Below are 18,050 nucleotides of genomic sequence, written 5' to 3' on the forward strand. Positions count from 1 at the left end.
GTTGTAGTGAAGGAATAGTATCAAAAACTCGACATTCACAAATTTTTCTGCTAACAGTATTTTTGCATTTTCGTTGAAGAGCATTTTCTTTGATAAATAGTCGTTAAAATCTTGTTCGAACGAACAAGATGAATCCGAAACTTATATGAAAAGTATAAGAAAGTTAAGTGTTAGCATTTTAAAATTGAACATAAAATAATGTTTGGTGGACTCTCTAGTAATTCAGTTATTGGTGCAAGTGATTGTCTGGTGTTTGTTTTTGTTTGTGCTAGGTTGTTGGTCGGGTGTTTAAATTTTTAATTTGCGTTTTGTACTTTTTTGGCAATAGCTTAATAGCGTTTTTGGCAAGGCTATATAGTTTTATTGAACCTTGTTCAATTGTTGTTCTCGATGATATTTGAAAAATGAAAGAGCTGGATTGGTGTCATATATTTCTATATGTGTTTACAATGTGTTTATTTTTTTCAGAAATGAACTGTGTTGCAAGAGTTTTCTTGAAGTTTGTGATCTGGGTTTGTGAGAATGGAAGTTATGTGGAGGGAAGTAGAGTGTGGTCAGAGAGGGCACCGGTTTGTAAATATGATGCTGAAAGAGATGACGGAGATGATGGTATTCTGATTGACAACTTTGTTTATTGAAGCATTGTTTTGATGATTTGTTTTTGTGTACTGCGTGCCTTTGTTAGTTACTACTTGTTCTGTTGTTGGTCAGGGGAGGAATTGAGAGAAGAAGATGGAGAGGAAGAAGAAGGAAGCGTTGTACTGATTGAGAAGGATGAATTTTGAGCTTTGTTTTTGTTACTTGTAGATGTTTTATTGTTAGTTTTAGTTGTTTTATTTAAGTTTAGTTTTAGTTGCATGTGCTTTGTTTTATTGATGATTTGCTTGTTTAGCGTAGAAGTACTTGTTTGAGTTAACACTTTACTAGCCTGTTTGTTTTAATCTAATTGTTAGGGTGTTAGCATGAACATTTGCATGGTACATTGTTATTATAGCATGAGAGATGTTGGTGGGTTGTGCCTTTAATTTCAGAATGATTTATTAATGCGTTTGTGAAGAATTTCGGCGTGGAAGAGGCGTGGGGGGCAAAAAAGACGGAGGATGTTGGGGAAGGGAGATGTCGGGTTTTGGGAAGAGTACGTGGGCGAGTTTGTTGGAAGGTGTAAGGGAAGGAGGTCGGGGGGAATTGTTAGATGGGGATTATTTCAGGGTGCCGGTTTTGGTGGAGGGGCAGGAGGTTTTTAGGTTCAATGATGGGTTTTTAGGGAGGTTAAAGCGTTGTAGGGATTTGGAGGGCTGAATGGGTTATTGAGGGGATGGGTCATCTAAATCCGTTGGAATGTTCGGACGGTGAATTTTCGGGGGAGTTAGCTTGGAACTTTGGGTGTCGACATGTGATAGATTTTAATGGGCCAGGGAATTTGAAGGTATTGGCGGTGACAGGAATAAGAAGATCTCTCAGTTTTACTCAAATCAAGAGAAAAGATGATGGTTTTCACAGCTTTTTTTAGTCCGTCTTTTGCCGCTCTGAGGCATATTATATTTTCTAGCTGATGTTTTATTTTCATATAAACAAAGCATATGTATATTAGCTTTACAATACTTCATTACAACAAACTCCGGGTATACATTTGTATAGTAAATACACTCTAGTAATTAGGACAGGAAATGTAGTTTATGATTAGTAAAGTTAACAACAAATATAAGCCATAAATAGAAGAACAAATATAGATACAATATACAGACTTTTCTACAGGAGAATACCCTGTTTAGGGTCTTACACTACCCTACTTTTTGAAAATTCTGTTGAAAAAAATTTACACAGAATGGGCAATAAATATGAAAGAAAAGTTAGCCAGAAAATATTCTCCAAAAATTTTTTTTGAGATAAAATAATGGATTATAAAATAGCCCAATAGATGTTTTAATATATTATTCATAGAAGAAAACTAGTTAGCCCTGCGATTCGTCTGCTTTAGAGGTAACGTCGCTATAAGAGACGTTACCTCTAACGTTTTCAGATTGTTCGGGTACAATTTTCTGGGATACTGAGCTGTTTGATCCAATTATTTGTGCTCCGAGTGGTACTGAAGCCAGTGCCAGGTTGCTGAGGTTCATTTGGGAAACCGATCGTCGCCCTGGACAGGATGGTTGAGATTTTTCATCAATCGTCCGTTGAAGTTGTGAAAATTTAGGAGTAAAAATGCGGAGTATCACAAATCGATGGCAGAAGAAAGTAGCCAACGCATGTAGAAGTGGGTTTTCAATGCAAAATATTACTGTTAGAATTAATCACAGTTTAACAGGTACATAGGCCTCAAGTTTGGAGCCTAGGTTGCATCTTAGCAAGGTCATTTTGTGTGCTATCGGCTTCGCTATGGCTTGTAGTTTACTGTTGTCAATAACGGTTACTCAGTGTTGTAGTTTCTGCTTGACTTCTCTGATCAGTTGAATGTTGGCCTGCATTTTTGTTTCAAAGTATGGGAGGTCGTTTAGTTCGGGCAAAGCACCAATTAGATGCTCCAAAGGGTCAGATAACTTAACTCCAATGCGTTTTGCTGGAATTTTATCACAACTTTAGAGATCAGACCGAATTTTGATTAACTTTGATATCTTTTGGGCTCCAAATTCTAGGGTGATCAGGCATACTGTGCATCCGGGGTACTCCTTGTTATGCCGCACATTAGCATTGTGAACACTGTATTCGCATAGTGTAAAGGCCGGTGACGCCCAGGTGAGGAGCCATATACCGTAACCAAGATTTGTTGCTTTCTCTGGTGATGGTAGAAGTAATTTTGTGTATCACAGACTGTTAAAGGTGTTATAGCAGAGTGGCCAAACAAGAGGACTGTGCAAAGTTCGTTTCCATTGTCTGATGACAAATACGAAATCTGGAGGATCCCAAAAAGTTCTCAAAGTGCTCCGTTGTCATGACTGTTGTCTCCATCGAGTCTTCCGATACAGCAGGGTATTTGCCTTCTGTGAGCCATTGGAGTGCTTCTTCTTGACCTTTTTGTGGCATTGGTATCGAATGTGACTCGTAGACGTTGACAATTGTCTGGCTTGACGCTAACGGGATTGCTAAAAATAGTAAGAGTCCTTGATCAACTGATGACACTTGTTGATTTAATCAGTTTAGAGTCATAATAGGAAAGGAGATTTTGAATCGGCATTGCCAAAAACAGGCGGTTTGATGCCATCTTCTGTCCATCGTATACAGAGTTTAGAATAGCAAGAAGCGATTCTCGAGGCACTAAGGACATGAGAAGTCTTTGGTCCAACAGAATTGGAATTGAATTCAAGATATTGGTGTTGTCAAAGCATAAAGTGCGGATCGATAACTATTAAAATCTGCATAGATCACAGATAATAAGGAAGCGATAATTTCAAAGTTAAAATCGAATTGCTGGTTGGAGAAAAGCACTTGATTACAGTCACGAAGAACATGGAAAGTATTCTGGAAGACTTCAAACTGCTCTTCAATGATTTCACAATTCTTATTTTGTGTTTCTTGCAGTGTCGTCTGGATCTTTGAGATCTCAGCAAGTTCAACAGAAATTATGAAGAACTTTTCGCTCAAATTTTTCTCGACTTCTAGAACGAAGTCTGTTAGGAGTGAAGCGGATTCGTCCAGGCGGTCAATATTCTCGGCATTTTCCGACCGTTTTCCTGGCAGAGGCCGAATATAACTGATAGACTGCATTCTGATCCAACCAATGCTATTCCGCTGCCGATTAGGCCTAGTCCAGCAAGTGCAGCTCTGCTACAACCGGTGCTCTCCGACGGTCGCATTGTGAATTATCTTGGTTTTCGATAAAAGTTGCGATGTCGCTCGAAGTTTTTTGACAGTGTGTCTGCTTAATGTGTTTCACCTTGAGTTTTTTGCATTAGCCAGTTTACATTGAATTGTTTCGTTGATGAATTGAATTGTGAGAAATCAAGTGCACAGAAAACTGATGGTGTTTTTCACATGTTCGAATGTTTTTGCAAAGTTTTTTCGATTGCTTCTTTCGCAGTGAAGTTGTAGTGAGGGAATGGTTTCAAAAACTCAACATTCACAAATTTTTCTGCTAACAGTATTTTTGCATTTTTGTGAAGAGCATTCCCTTTGATAAATAGTCGTTAAAATCTTGTTTGAACGAACAAGATGTATCCGAAACTTATATGAAATGTATAAGAAAGTTAAGTGTTAGCATTTTAAAATTGAACAAGAAAGAATGTTTGGTGGGCTATCTAGTAATTCAGTTATTGGTGCAAGTGATTTTCTGGTGTTTGTTTTTCTTTGTGCTAGGTTGTTGGTCGGATGTTTAATTATTTAATTTGCATTTCGTACTTTTTTGGCAATAGATTAATAACGTTTTTGGTAAGGTTTTGAACCTTGATAAGTTGTTGCACCCGATGATATTTGAAGAATGAAGAACCTGGATTGATGTCATCTAAGTCTATATTTGTTTTCAATGTGTTTATTTATTTTCAGAAATGAACTGTGTTGCAAGAGTTTTTTTGAAGTTTGTGATCTGGTGTTGTGAGAATAGGAGTTATGTGGAGGGAAGTAGAGTGCGGTCAGAGAGGGCGCCGGTTTGAAAATATGATGTGGGAAGAGATGACGGTGTTCTGATTGACAACTTTGTTTATTGATGCATTGTTTCGATGATTTGTTTTTGTGTACTGCGTGCCTTTGTGAGTTACTACTTATTTTGTTGTTGGTCAGAGGAGGAAGTGAGAAAAGAAGATGGAGAGGAAAAAGAGGGAAGCGTTGTACTGATTGATATGGATGAATTTTGAGCTTTGTTTTTGTTACTTGTAGATGTTTTGTTTTGTTGTTAGTTTTAGTTGTTTTATTTAAGTTTAGTTTTAGTTGCATGTGCTTTGTTTTATTGATGATTTGTTTGTTTAGCGTAGAAGTACTTGTTTGAGTTAACACTTTACTAACCTGTTTGTTTTAATCTAATTGTTAGGGTGTTAGCATGAATATTTACATGGTACAAGGGATGTTAATCGTGTATTAATATTTATGTGTTCTCATATTAGTTGTGAGTTGTGCCTTTAATTTCAGAGTGAATTATGAACGCGTTTGCAAAGGAGTTCGGTGCGGAGGAGGCGTGGAGGGCAGGAGGGCGGAGGATGGTGGAGAAGATGTCGGGGTCTGGGAAGAGAACGTGGGTAGTCTGTTGGAAGGGGTGAGGGAAGGAGGTCGGGGGGAACTGTTAGATGGGGATAATTTCAGGGTGCCGATTGTGGTGGAGGGGCAGGAGGTTTTTAGGTTCATTGATGGGTTTTTAGGGAGGTTAAAGCGTTGTAGGGATTTGGAGGGGATGGATGGGTTATTGGGGAAACATGGAACGGGTTGGGGATGGGTCATCTATATCCGTTGGAGTGTTCCTACGGTGATTTTTCCGGGGAGGTACCTTGGAACTTTGGGTGTCGACTTGTGGTAGATTTTAGTGGGCCAGGGAATTTGGAGGTATCGATGGTGGCAGGAATTTACGGGTTGGGGCGTTGGCTTACGGAGTGGCCTGTTGAAACAGCGGGGGACGAATCTGTGAAGTCAGCAAATGTTTTAAAGGACATGGTGCGAGGGGGGCGCCGAAGGGGTTGGAGAAGAGTTCTTGGGTGTATTTCGAATGGGGGGATTTAATAATTCAGCCGAGTTTGTTTGCGCACTCGGTTTTGACACTAAAAGGGCCATCAGTGGTAGCAAGTTGAGAGGATGCGACGGTATGAGACAACGGGGCATTGCAAGGGGGGATCGGCAGGTAATTTGGTTTTGGGATGAGTAGGGATGAGGTGGCTCTAGTTATGGAATTGTCTCCGCGAAGACAAACGAAGGCTGTAGAAAAGGTGGATGTGGATGCGGGTGATAGGCTGAGAAGTGAAGCGAAGAGGGGGAGGGAGGTTTTGAGGCCAAATTCTGCTGGCAGAGCCCAAAAAAGAAGGAAGTTAGACAACCTCACCACCGTGAGGCTGAGGAAAGAGCGGAAATTGGCGGCAAGAAAAGGTGATTAGTCAAAATCAATCAATTTGTTTATAGATTAGCTGATGTTTTCCTGTAACTATGCATGTTAGGCATAAATGTGGTTGATTTTTAGGGAACGCAGAGCATAGTCCTGCCAAGAAGTTGGCAGAGGGGGAGGGGGGCGGAGAAGAGCCAGGGCTTAGTTTATCAATATTAAAGTAAGTGATTTTCTCCATTTTTCGTTTTTGGCACGGGTAAAAATATGCATGCATTTTTGGTGTTTGGGTGCGTTATGTGATGTTTGGATCATTTATAGTAGTACCAATTGCCATCGAAGTAATTTTAATGCTTATTCCAGTCAATTTGCATGCTGAAATAGTATAGTGCTGTACTGTGTTGCAAGAGTTTTTTTGAAGTTTGTGATCTGGTGTTGTGAGAATAGGAGTTATGTGGAGGGAAGTAGAGTGCGGTCAGAGAGGGCGCCGGTTTGAAAATATGATGTGGGAAGAGATGACGGTGTTCTGATTGACAACTTTGTTTATTGATGCATTGTTTCGTGGATTTGTTTTTGTGTACTGAGTGCCTTTGTGAGTTACTACTTGTTTTGTTGTTGTTCAGGGGAGGAAGTGAGAAAAGAAGATGGAGAGGAAAAAGAGGGAAGCGTTGTACTGATTGATATGGATGAATTTTGAGCTTTGTTTTTGTTACTTGTAGATGTTTTGTTTTGTTGTTAGTTTTAGTTGTTTTATTTAAGTTTAGTTTTAGTTGCATGTGCTTTGTTTTATTGATGATTTGTTTGTTTAGCGTAGAAGTACTTGTTTGAGTACTTAAGTAGGCACGTAATTCTCAAAAAAAGAGGTCTTAAACAAACAACACGCTTGCTAGGCAATTTTGTGGTCGTTTAAAATAAACTTTAAGTTGCTTTATGAATAAAAATGGCCCAATGTAAATTAAGTAATTATATAGAGGCGTAGAAGTAAAGGCAATAAGACGGTCCAAATGCCGCTAGCGAGTTGTGATGAGCTAATAAGAGTCAAACATCATTTTAAACAATTTTCAAATTTTTTTTTGATCAAAATTTTCTTTGCGTTCCCCTTTTTTAGGATACTTAGAATCCAATGAGTGGTACTAATCGAAAGATGTGTCCAATAAGGAGGGCCCTACATTAAGATTTTTTCGATTTTTCCCCTTGAAATCGAGATTTTTTACTTTAAAATTTAGCTACCAAATTTGATTTTTGGGCGCTTAAATTCTTGGCCAATACTTTGTGTTTTCTTTAAACTGGTGTATTCTGGACCTCCCAAAATGCACCGAGAAGTTTGCATATACATTTAACTTAATTGTAGGGCAGTAATTTTGGGGTCTTTTATTAGTGAAAATTTTGTTGGGGAGAGCAAATTAGTCAAAAAATGGGCATTTTTTTGGGTCTAATTTCCAAAAATTCGGATGGTGATTTTTTGAAAACTATAGCGAATTATCAAAAATCTTTAAGCAGATCAATAGAATAGTTTATGGCAACGCTCCATGCAAGTTCTTTGGGTCGTCGGTTGTCTGGGGGGCAAAAGTTGTCATTTTTGGGGTAGAACTGGTGGGCCGATTTTGGGCCAAATTTTGACCGTTTTTGACGTTTTCTCTAGACTAAACGGATATTATGGTATCAGGAGGCTAAATAAATCCTCTACCGAGCAAGTGTGGGCACTAGGAAGGCTATTCTCCACGTTTGCGGGCCATCATCAATGTTTTTATACCGAATTTTGTACTAAAGACCGGGTGTTTTACAACTTTTTCCTCTGAGTTTCGTGATAAATTTGCAATGAGTTTCTTTTGGATTTTAAATTGATTCCTGTCAGCACCAGGATTGTTGGGCTACATGCGGTGTTAGTCTTGATAATATACGTTGATGGGCGGGTCCGAAAAGACACAATTAGGCGTGAAACAAAGCAAGGTTTTAACTCATTTTTGTTATTTTATAGCGTTGGAACGGTTATGCCTGCTATTTGATACTCAGGAATCATATTTTTCAAATTATGCAGCGCCGTGGATAGTGCGTAATAACTGGGGTGATCGGTGATGCAATTTCTAGCGATTAATTTGAAAATAAACCTGTTAGTCTAATGGTCAAATTGGGAAAATATTGACCCAATCGGGAAAGATTACCATATATGAGGCGTTTTACTTCCCTTCACAGTACCAATAGGCATCACCTTTAGCCTGCATGTGGTTTTTATTGAGGTCGTTAGATGAGCAGTATGCATATGAGTAAAATGCTTGGAAAGGGTTGCCAGAAAACTTCAAAAATTATGATTGCGATGGCGGCATGATTGAATTGATTTTTGTGTTTTTTTCTTTTTGTGCTGTTAGATGTGCTTGGTTGCTGATTCCGGGGTTTCCTTCCTGATACTTTTGAATACATGCTCGAACTTGGTCTTTCTTTGTTTCCACTGAGAGGCCTTGTCTTTCTTGGTTTTCTCTATAATACTTTTTTAGTTTTTTCCAATTTTCAGATGTAGAAAGTATGCTAGGCAAAATTTTGGTTAAGGAAGGCGCTTTACTTCAAGTAGATGACGGCGTAAACTGTACGGCCTGATCTTTGCAATGGGCATATTGTCGTAATTGTTTTGTATCACTGAAAGATACGTTTTATCTGAGTTTTGATCTTGTTACTGGTCCAACTGGTAAGTTTGTTTCTAGTGGTTCGTTGTCGTATATTTCTGGTATGGGGTTCTCAATTTGGTCTTCAAAGGTGCGTGGGGTGTCCTGTGGCTCTTCCTCGCGAATGGGTTTCATTTGTGGAGCCCTTAGTCTCCGATCTTGTGTTTGAATTACTCTATGGATTACTGGATTTGGGTTTGGCAGAGCTCTTGCTCTTGGAGATTGTGGTATTGGTACTGGAGCCGGTGGTAGTGGTACCGGTGGCAAGCCTGCTGGAGGCCCGAAGGCGAGTCATAGACTAACTTCGGCAGCTGATGGTGGCGTAACTTGCGGTTTTCCTTCAGTTATCTTGCTTTCCATCAGATGTGGCACATAGTCATCAAATAACTCGGGCTCACTTTTGCCGTGTTCTCTTGATGGATCAGGGGATCGACTATCTCAAGATCTTCAACAGCTTCTGGTTTCTTCACTGGTCGTAGTCGAATCCTGTAAACACATTGTGTGTAGTTTGTTCCAATTTTGCTGACAATGTAAATAAAATTTGTCAGTGACTTTTCTACGGGGTAAAGTGGCAACCATGTATGGAGAGCCTTCCCAATTGATTCGCTTTGTATAGTTAGCTTCGGATTCAATAGCAAGCTGTAGCAGTGTTCGTCTAATGTTTGTGCTTTTCGTCATAAAAACTTCGATAAAGATGATATGAATCCAGAAGGCAGAGTATATTTTCTCAAAATTTTATTTGCATCGCGTCTTGCTGTTCTGTTACATAATCTAAATTAATGCCAATAACCTCCCTATTAGCTCGTTTAAATAGCAAGTCCATTTAGGTGGTTTAGTTGATTCGCGGCCACGCAACAGGGTTGATGGACAACCCCGATAGAAGTATGATAGGATGTGTTGTGGATAAATGTGGCTAGTGGCACATATTTATGCCAATTTGTCCATTGTTCAGTTGTATTCAACCGTAGCATACGCTTCAAAGGTCCGTCGACTGCCTCTATTTTTTGCGGATGCTTCAAGGTAGCATGTTTAAGCTTCGCTTCTAAAATTTTGGCTAATTCGTCCATCAAATCCGAAATAAAAGTTGATTGAAGATACATAAATTGTTGTTGGAAGATAACTATGATCGAAGAAAATTCTCACTAATTCTTTTGCAACGGTGTCTGCGCTGCCCTTAGTCAGGGGTACTGCGATGAGGTATTTTGTGAAGACGTCAATACCGCTAAGAACATAATTATATACAGGCGAGTTAAATTTTCCAACTAGGTCAATTTGTAGCATATCTCCTGGGAAAGACTGAAGAAGGACATCTGATGTAGGGGTGGTTTCAGTGAAAAAGATGGCAGTTTCTTTAGGTGGAGACAAGTCAAACAGTTTTTGATGAAATCAAATAAATTTTCTGTGAAACCTGGGAAATAAAAGCGTCTTCGAAATTCTTGTATAGTTTTACAATTTCCAATGTGTCCTGCGGTTTGAGAGTTGTGTATTCGATAGAGTGTTTCTTTCCATAGGTCTTTTGGCGGGCAATATTGTCTAAATTCTATTTTACCGGCGTCATTGTAGAACAGCCGACATAGAACTTCATCTTCAATAAATAAGCGGTTCAAATGTTTGAAATACTTTTTAAGGTTTTTTTGAAGCATATCTCATGTTTGCTGGTGCTAGTCCTTTTGTTCCACTGTATGACTTGTCGAATGTCGTCATCTTTGCTCTGCTCCTCTTTGAGACTAACTGGGTGTTGTTTATTGAGAATATTTTCAAGTATGTCGTCTTGATTCGGGAAAGAAATTGCGTTTATCTTTGGGATCGTTAGGCTTTAAAGTTCATTTATTTGGTTTTCTAATTGGGTTTTTTGTATATACTCGCCGTACATGCCTATCTTTTGTAGCTGTTCGACAAGTTCGGGGGTCAATTCAACAATAGTTGTTGTTATTTCAGGTAAGATTTCGTTTGTTTCCACATCTAGAGTCAATGTTTTTGTATCGCTTTCCATCTCTTTAATGGGTATTTTGCATTTCAATTTAAGTGTAAGGTACGCGCTTTACTCAGTTCGAATTCGGGAGAGGAAATCGTCCGCATAGTTTGCCTTACCAGGATTGTGGGCACTCACAAGGTTGAAAGAAAATACTCTATCCAGATAATTCCACAGTGTTGGCGGAATTACTTTTGTTTGGAAAAACTGCACTAAACTTTTATTATCGGTTAAAATTAGCACTGGGTGATGCGAACACCATAGAAAAAGAGCAGTGTTTTCTAGTGCGTAGTAAATTCCTAAAAATTTTTTATGATAGGTGGAAAATTTAAGTTGGCTTTGTTGAATGAGTATGATCCAAAGGAAACTGGAGCGTAGAAATTTTGAATTTTATCACTATTATCAAGATACTTTTCGACCATAAGGACGAATCCTGTACCGTAGGTACTTGCATCACATAGTAAGACATACTTCAATCTTGGTTTTGGTAGTCGCAAAGTTGTTTCAGTTGCTGATAACAGATCTGCCTTCAATTTTTCGAAACTATCATAACGTTCTTTTGTTGGTTCGATTTTGGTGTCCTTCTTTAATAACTTGTAAAAAGGAACTAAAGTCTTGCAACGATTTGGAATGAAATTTCTGAAAAAATGCGCAAATCCGGGAAATCGTCTAATTTGTCATAATGTTCGAGGCATACTAACTTGTTTGAGGAATTTCTGTACTTTCTCTTTCTCGGGTGAAATCCCTTTTGGCGTTATTACTCTTCCAAGAAACTGCATGCGTTGTGTATCGATTGATCATTTACCTGCTGAAAACCGTAGGCCTGATTACCGATTGCATGTGAATATCTGACGCAGTGTTGACATCAGTTTGTTAAATGATTTTACTGCACAGCCTATGTCGTCCATAAATTGCGTACAGAGGTTGGCTGCTACACATGAGTCCAGGTAGTCCCGAAGGAAATAGCTAACCCTGTCACGGACTTGCTAAGTCCTTGAGCTAGACATTTATAAGCGTAGGTGCGTGACGTAAAGTTGAATGCAAGCAACTGCACTGAGTTGTTATCGGCCATCTGAACACAGTGATATGCTTGCGAGCAGTCAAGTTTAGTAAACAAAGTTTTTCCCGCGAAATAATTCGTGGTATCTGTTATATTTGAGATAGGAAAATTAGAATTTTTGTAGTTTTTTTAAAAGGTGGTTGATTTGTCTAAGGTCTATTATCATTCTATGTTTGCCAGATTCCTTTCGATGAGCGAATAAAGGACCACTGTAACGTGGCTGAGATAATGTGGTAATTATTCCGTAATAGTGCATAAGCGCAAGTTCCACTTGAAGTTCGTCCGTTAAATGAATAGGAGTTAGAAGGCCTTGTGCGTATAGAGGCAGGTCATTCACGGGATTTAATTATACTTTCAATTCTGTATTATAGCCATAATCGAATCTATGCTTTGCGAAAATGTCGTGAAATTCCAACAACAGCTCTTCTACTAATTCTCGTTATTCCGCCTGTAGAACTGAGTCTTGCTATGGAAACTTAGACAAAAACGTTTCTTTATCGGTTTGGTTATAGAGAGAGTCAACTCGGTTCATTTGTTGAAATTTTAGTATTTCGTCGTAAATTCGTCTCTGCGGTGGTGGAAGTGTTTCCGGATCTTCACAAGTTTCGGAAGTTGGAAGCCATAGTTTGTGGTATTCTGGGGGTGGTCTAGTTGGATGTGTTTTTCCATTTCTTGTCTCATCTCCATTTAATAGGTTTATTTCTGCAATTGTTGCATCTGTGTTTCTGAGTAGCGCCAATGAAATTCGTTGCAGATCAGTTTGTATTAATTTATCGGCTTGCTCTGATGTTAGGACTGAAAAATTACCGACTTCTCTTCTTTGTTGTATAGTTATACATAATCGGAAATGTTGAGTGCTGAGATCATTATGATATTTCCTTTCCCGACTGTACTCAGTGAAAGCAATATCCATTACTTGTTCCAATGTTTCATTCGGTGTAAATACTGCACTGACTAATTTCAGGTCGTTGGTATCATTTGCAAGGGTACATTGGATCATAATTTGTTCGCCTGCTGCAATCGTTTGTTTTTTTATGCATAGATTGGAATTTTTTGAACCTGACGACTCGTCTTGGTCCATTTTGTGGCTTTATATCGTGAAGTGTTATTGATAAATCATCGAATTGCAGTATGTTTTTTGCTGGTCGAATGCTAATGTCATGCTTTACTAAGAAAGGATTTCCTAGTACTTTTGAATTTGCTGTTTCAAGTACCAGTAACTTTTCTTTAAATGTTTTATGTGCCTCAACTTCATTCGTGCTTTATGTGTCTCAACTTCATGTTTTACATTTATTGTTGACCTCCTGCTAGTTTTAGTTTGAACCCTTTCGGTGTTGTACCACATTGTTGTATTTTTACGCTCATATCTTTTCTAAGCTCAGCGCATTGACTTTCAGAAGTGACGTTTGCACACGCTCCAATATCTATAAGGGATCTACGAGACATTAATGGTGAAAGTTTTAGTTTTACATAAGATAATATTTGGGCTGATTTTGGGTTTATATTATTTAGTTCATGTACATTTTGTTGATCATATGATGAGATTATATTTTGATTTTTTTTCGGGTTTTTGGCGAAATAGTGGCTTATTTAGTTTTTTTTGTTGATTGAAAGGAAATGAGGTTCCTCTCTGAGGTGGTGGACCCCTTCGGATCCATTGGCTTGCTCTTTGGTTTGGGTATCCACATTTATAGCAAAATATGCTGCTAGTTTGTGTTACTGGAATGTTCGGTTCACTGGGTGAACGAGCACCAAAAATATCTCATTAAGTTTCGTGGGTAGTTTTGTCCGTATGGGAGACTTATGTTTTGTTGAAATCTAGGGCGGAAATTTGGTGATGGGCTATTAAATTGTCCTCTATCTATTTTGCCACGGCGATCGATTGAATCCTCGGTAGCCCCGGTTTTGTGGTCTGTATTGTGTGAATCTTTGCGGTTCGAAAGCTGATTGGTTTTGTAGAAGTTGACTGGAATTTGTTAAAAGACTGGATGGAGAATTGGTTTGGTGGCTATCCGTTTTGCTAGTTAAGTCTTGAAGTCTTTTTTCAAATGACGGTTGCGTTTGCGTAATTTTGCTGAGAGCGATAACCAAGTTTTCCATAACTGTTTCATTTACTTCGTTGAAGCCATCTCCCGGGTAGTCTTCCTTACGACACATTTCTCGTATTGCCATTTCTTGTCGTGCGAAAGTGCATAAATCATGAACTGGTGTGTTAGCTGGCTGTCCCATAGTTTTTGATCGTAGCCATCCGGGCATTGCTTTTATTAATACTCTTTTGATTTGTCCGTTCTTGAAATCTTCAGCAGCTTGCAGCCGTGCATCTCTTGTTGCAGTTTCTCCGTCAAATCTCATTTGTTCGGCAGCGAAAGATGCTGCACCATGTCCTGCTAAAATCAGTGGAGCTACCGCTGGTAGATTTGACTCAGGGTATGCCCTCAAGGCTTTTGTTTGTAGATTTACGAGAAAATTTTCAGGTTTGTCTGTCTTTGGGTCAAAGCGTTGACTTTCAAGCTTTAAAACTCTAACTTCTTGCTAATCTCTATTAGCAAGTTGTTCTCTTAATGCGGTGAAACAGCCATCTGAATTGGCTCGCGTGGCGGGTGCTAGGGTTTGAAAGAATCTGAGGGCTGCATCACGAAGGTGCAGTTGTAGAAAATTTGGCTGTTGTCCGTTGTTTATCACTGAAACTGCTACAAACCCTCGAAAAATGTTTTCAAATTCGTTTAAGTCATCCTCTTCTGTTTCAGAGTATGGCTTGAATGTAATTTGCGCGTGCGCAATGCTAACGATTACAGGGCATCCTTAACTATTACTATACAACACAATGATAGCACTAGATGAAAATTGAAGTAAATAGCACCGGTCGTTTAGCTCACTGGTTTTTATCTGATTGAGTTCTCAGTTCTTTTTTAGGCTTTGAATTTGAGTTCTCACTTCTTTTTTCTACTGTTGTCTCCTTCCGTTGAACTCCACTCTCATCTGATGAGCACTTGTTCACTTTCTGCCTTTGGGATTTGTGCTGTTAGAATTGAAGTCTCACACTTAAACGGAGTTGTAAAGGAGATAAGAAAAACTGTAGCTTATAAAAAAATAAACTATTGAACAGCAAAATCAAATATTTTTTGTCATATCAAAATGAGCTTGCCTCTTTATCCATCTATTTGCTGTCACAAGGTCTTTCAGGTTATCAAACGAACTACTTGCAATTACATCTATTTCTGGCATAGTAAGGCCGAGGAAAATGATAACAAGTTGTTGTTCGTCAACGAAAACAAAATTAACTTCTGCTGACGTCTCTAATTCATGTGGAAAAAACCCAAAAGCAATAAGATCTATTGAGAGGTCTCTTTCTTGCAGTCCGGTTTTAAGGTATAATATTTCATGAAATTTTTCAAATATATTATTGATCACATTCTCTCTATGGTTTTCGAAAAATAAGGGTCGCTCTCCTGTCACCATTTAATAGCCTGTTTCATAATAAAAGAAATATTATCCTACTTTCAGGACAAGTGAGGCTTATGAGACGGGAGCGGTCAAGGAATTCGGGATGCTAGGGCCTACAGGGATTATGAAAAATACAGGAACTGTCTTTGTTTTTTCATCGGCTTTCAAGAAAATAGGCCCTCTAAAGTCAAAATGAGCTACCACTGGGAGTCTCATTCTGATTCCCAATAGAAGTTCATCTGGAGTTTCACCCCTCCTCTTTGAAATGTTGCAATGTGTCCTTAGTTGGCGGGAGCTCTCCAATGATATGTTTAGATTGGTACTCCATGCTTGAAGTTCCGTCTAAATTGCTATTTCAGTTACTCCACTAGCTTCTGAATGATACATGGATGATTCCATTTTCATTTTCCTCTTGAATCACACCACTGTTTATTCCGTCTTTCACCGCCCTGAGGCATATTATATTTTCTAGATGATGTTTTATGCTCAAATAAACAAAGCATATGTATATTAGCTTTACAACACTTCTTTACAACAAACTCCGGGTATACATTTGTATAGTAAATACACTCTAGTAGTTAAGACAGGAAATGTAGTTTATGATTAGTAAAAGTTACAACAAATATAAGCCATATATAGAAGAACAAATAAATAAATATATATATATATATATATATATATATATATATATATATATATATATATATATATATATTTATATATATACACTGTGAAAACTTTTCCACAGAATAATACCCTCTTTAGGGTATTACAGGCGTTGGAAACGATCTCAATGAATAACTGAAAACAAATTCAGTTCAAACTTTTTAATAGAGTTTCAACGAACACGGGTCAAAAGAATTCAGAAAGTTGATTACTTCAAATTGATCTGAGAATATACAAAATGTAGCTCGTTTTTATTGTAATTAACTATGCAAAAATGCTCAGAGAAGGTTTAGATTAGCTAAAGACATTTTACATGATTGATATGCGAAAAGTATTTAGTTCTGAATTCTGGAACTTGTTTTCTGTCTTTGTTGCAGTTCGTGAATCATATATGGCCCTACAATGGAGTTAATCAGGTTTATAATCAGATTTCGATAAATAGGAGAATGCAACTTTTGATATTTGGTTGATAGGTCAATAAAATATTGCCATCAAATTAACAGCATCTAATCTCGCAATTTGTTTGTCGCTCACCAGAGTAGTTAGATTCCAGTTTTCAGGTTGCATGGAAGAAGTCTTCAAGCCTTCGGGATTATGAAAATTACTGGAATTGCCTTTGTTTTCATTGGCTTTCAGAAAAATAGGCCCTCTCGTGTCAAAATGAGCTACCACTGGGAGTCTCATTCTGCTTCCCAATATAAGTTTAACTGGATTTTCTCCCCTCCTCTTTGAAATGTTGCTATGTGTCCTCAGTGACCTTGGCGGGAACTCTCCAATGATATGCTTAGATTGGTACTCCATGCTTGAAGTTCCGTCTAAATTGCTATTTCAGTTACTTCATTAGCCCCTGAATGATACATGGATGATTCGACTTTGATTTTTCCCCTTGAATTACACCACTGTTTAAGATCACCTTTTACACATTCAGTACCATTATCAGATACTATGGTTTTATGTATTCCAAATCTTGCAAACATTTGATTAAAATATGTCTTGAATGTTTCTAATGTCCTACTTTCTAAGAGGAAAGCTTCTATCCGGCCTGAATCCGCGCCAACGATAACTAAGACATTCCCTTGGTCCTTAACCTACGCGAAGTTCATGTGGAGCCGTTCACAAACATCGACATCGACATTTCACTTCACAAGAAATCCTTATTTCTCAAGTCATTGACTGTTAATAGTTTAGTTGCAAAATCGTTAATCGTTCTTCACTAGAAATACGCCAGACAACCAAACGATTCAAGTTTTCTGTTGTTTAATAGCACTTTTAGGTTTTTCAAAATGTTTGGGATCTGGTGCTATTCCATCCTTAATAATTGAATTTGCCTAAAAACTAACACTTTTGACTGGTACTCAGTTCGGTGTTTTTTCATTGACATTAAAAACTTTTCTCACTTAGTCGATTCTTGACTGCATTCCTTTCGAAGTGTTCACTGTTAGTTCAATTGACCAACACATTGTCTTCAAAGATCACAAGATTCTTGAATAGTTTGAGCGCTGATTCGATGCAATTCTGGAAGATTATGGAAGAGTTTTTCAGTTCATAGGGTAGCTGGCACACTTTGATTAGTCCTTGAGATGTGTTGATAGTGCATAAGTCTTTTGCCTACTTGTCGAGTTCAATTTGATAATAAGCATCTCAGAGGTCAATTTTACCAAAATAAGAGGCCTCATGAAGATTATGGAAAGGTATTGGGCAGTCCTCTTCCAAGACCTTGCCATTGATATCCTTTTTCAAGTCCAAAAAAAGTCTCAAATCTTCGTTCTTCCTCTGCCACAAAACTTGATGTATTCGTGAATCCTCCTGGCTGCACAGGCTCCAGGACGCCCTGTTTGACAAATGTTTCAGCTGCTCTGACCCTGTCTTGAAAAGATAGAAGTATTCTCCTAGCTTAGCAGAATGCCTGTGGCCCTGGGATTTATTTCAAATAAACTTTGCAACCCTTGAGAGCAGGCAAGTGTTCGGTAGTGATGTTTCTCAAGAAACGTTTGGTATCAGATCTATTTTAAGTAGTACAAATTCTTTGTCACACTGAAAAACCGCCAGCGGTTTTGTATATATCTGCTTCCGTTCCACTCAACGTCACAAATGAGCCCAGAGCGTTAATTGATGACAGGAATGATTTTCAAGATATCTTGCTGTACCACCTAACCGATGTTTACCTAGCTCAGTCCATATTTTAGGAAATATTAATGTGCTATCCGCAGCTGCATCTACCGTCAATTTTACTCTAAGTTATTTAATGCTCAAGGTTTGTTGCTTAAAAAAACATTCCCATCTCCGATCCCGGAAAATTTG

General features: G+C 38.3%; 1 protein-coding gene across 1 annotated transcript in view; it reads right to left on the reverse strand.

The window, feature by feature from the left end:
* Nucleotides 1-18,050, reverse strand: part of LOC142349709 (neuronal acetylcholine receptor subunit beta-2-like) — a 154,042-nt gene that overhangs the window by 127,990 nt on the left and 8,002 nt on the right. The window lies entirely within an intron of this gene.

Source organism: Convolutriloba macropyga, chromosome 1 (assembly GCF_964194025.1).
Source record: "Convolutriloba macropyga chromosome 1, txConMacr16.3, whole genome shotgun sequence".
Lineage (NCBI taxonomy): Eukaryota > Metazoa > Xenacoelomorpha > Acoela > Convolutidae > Convolutriloba > Convolutriloba macropyga.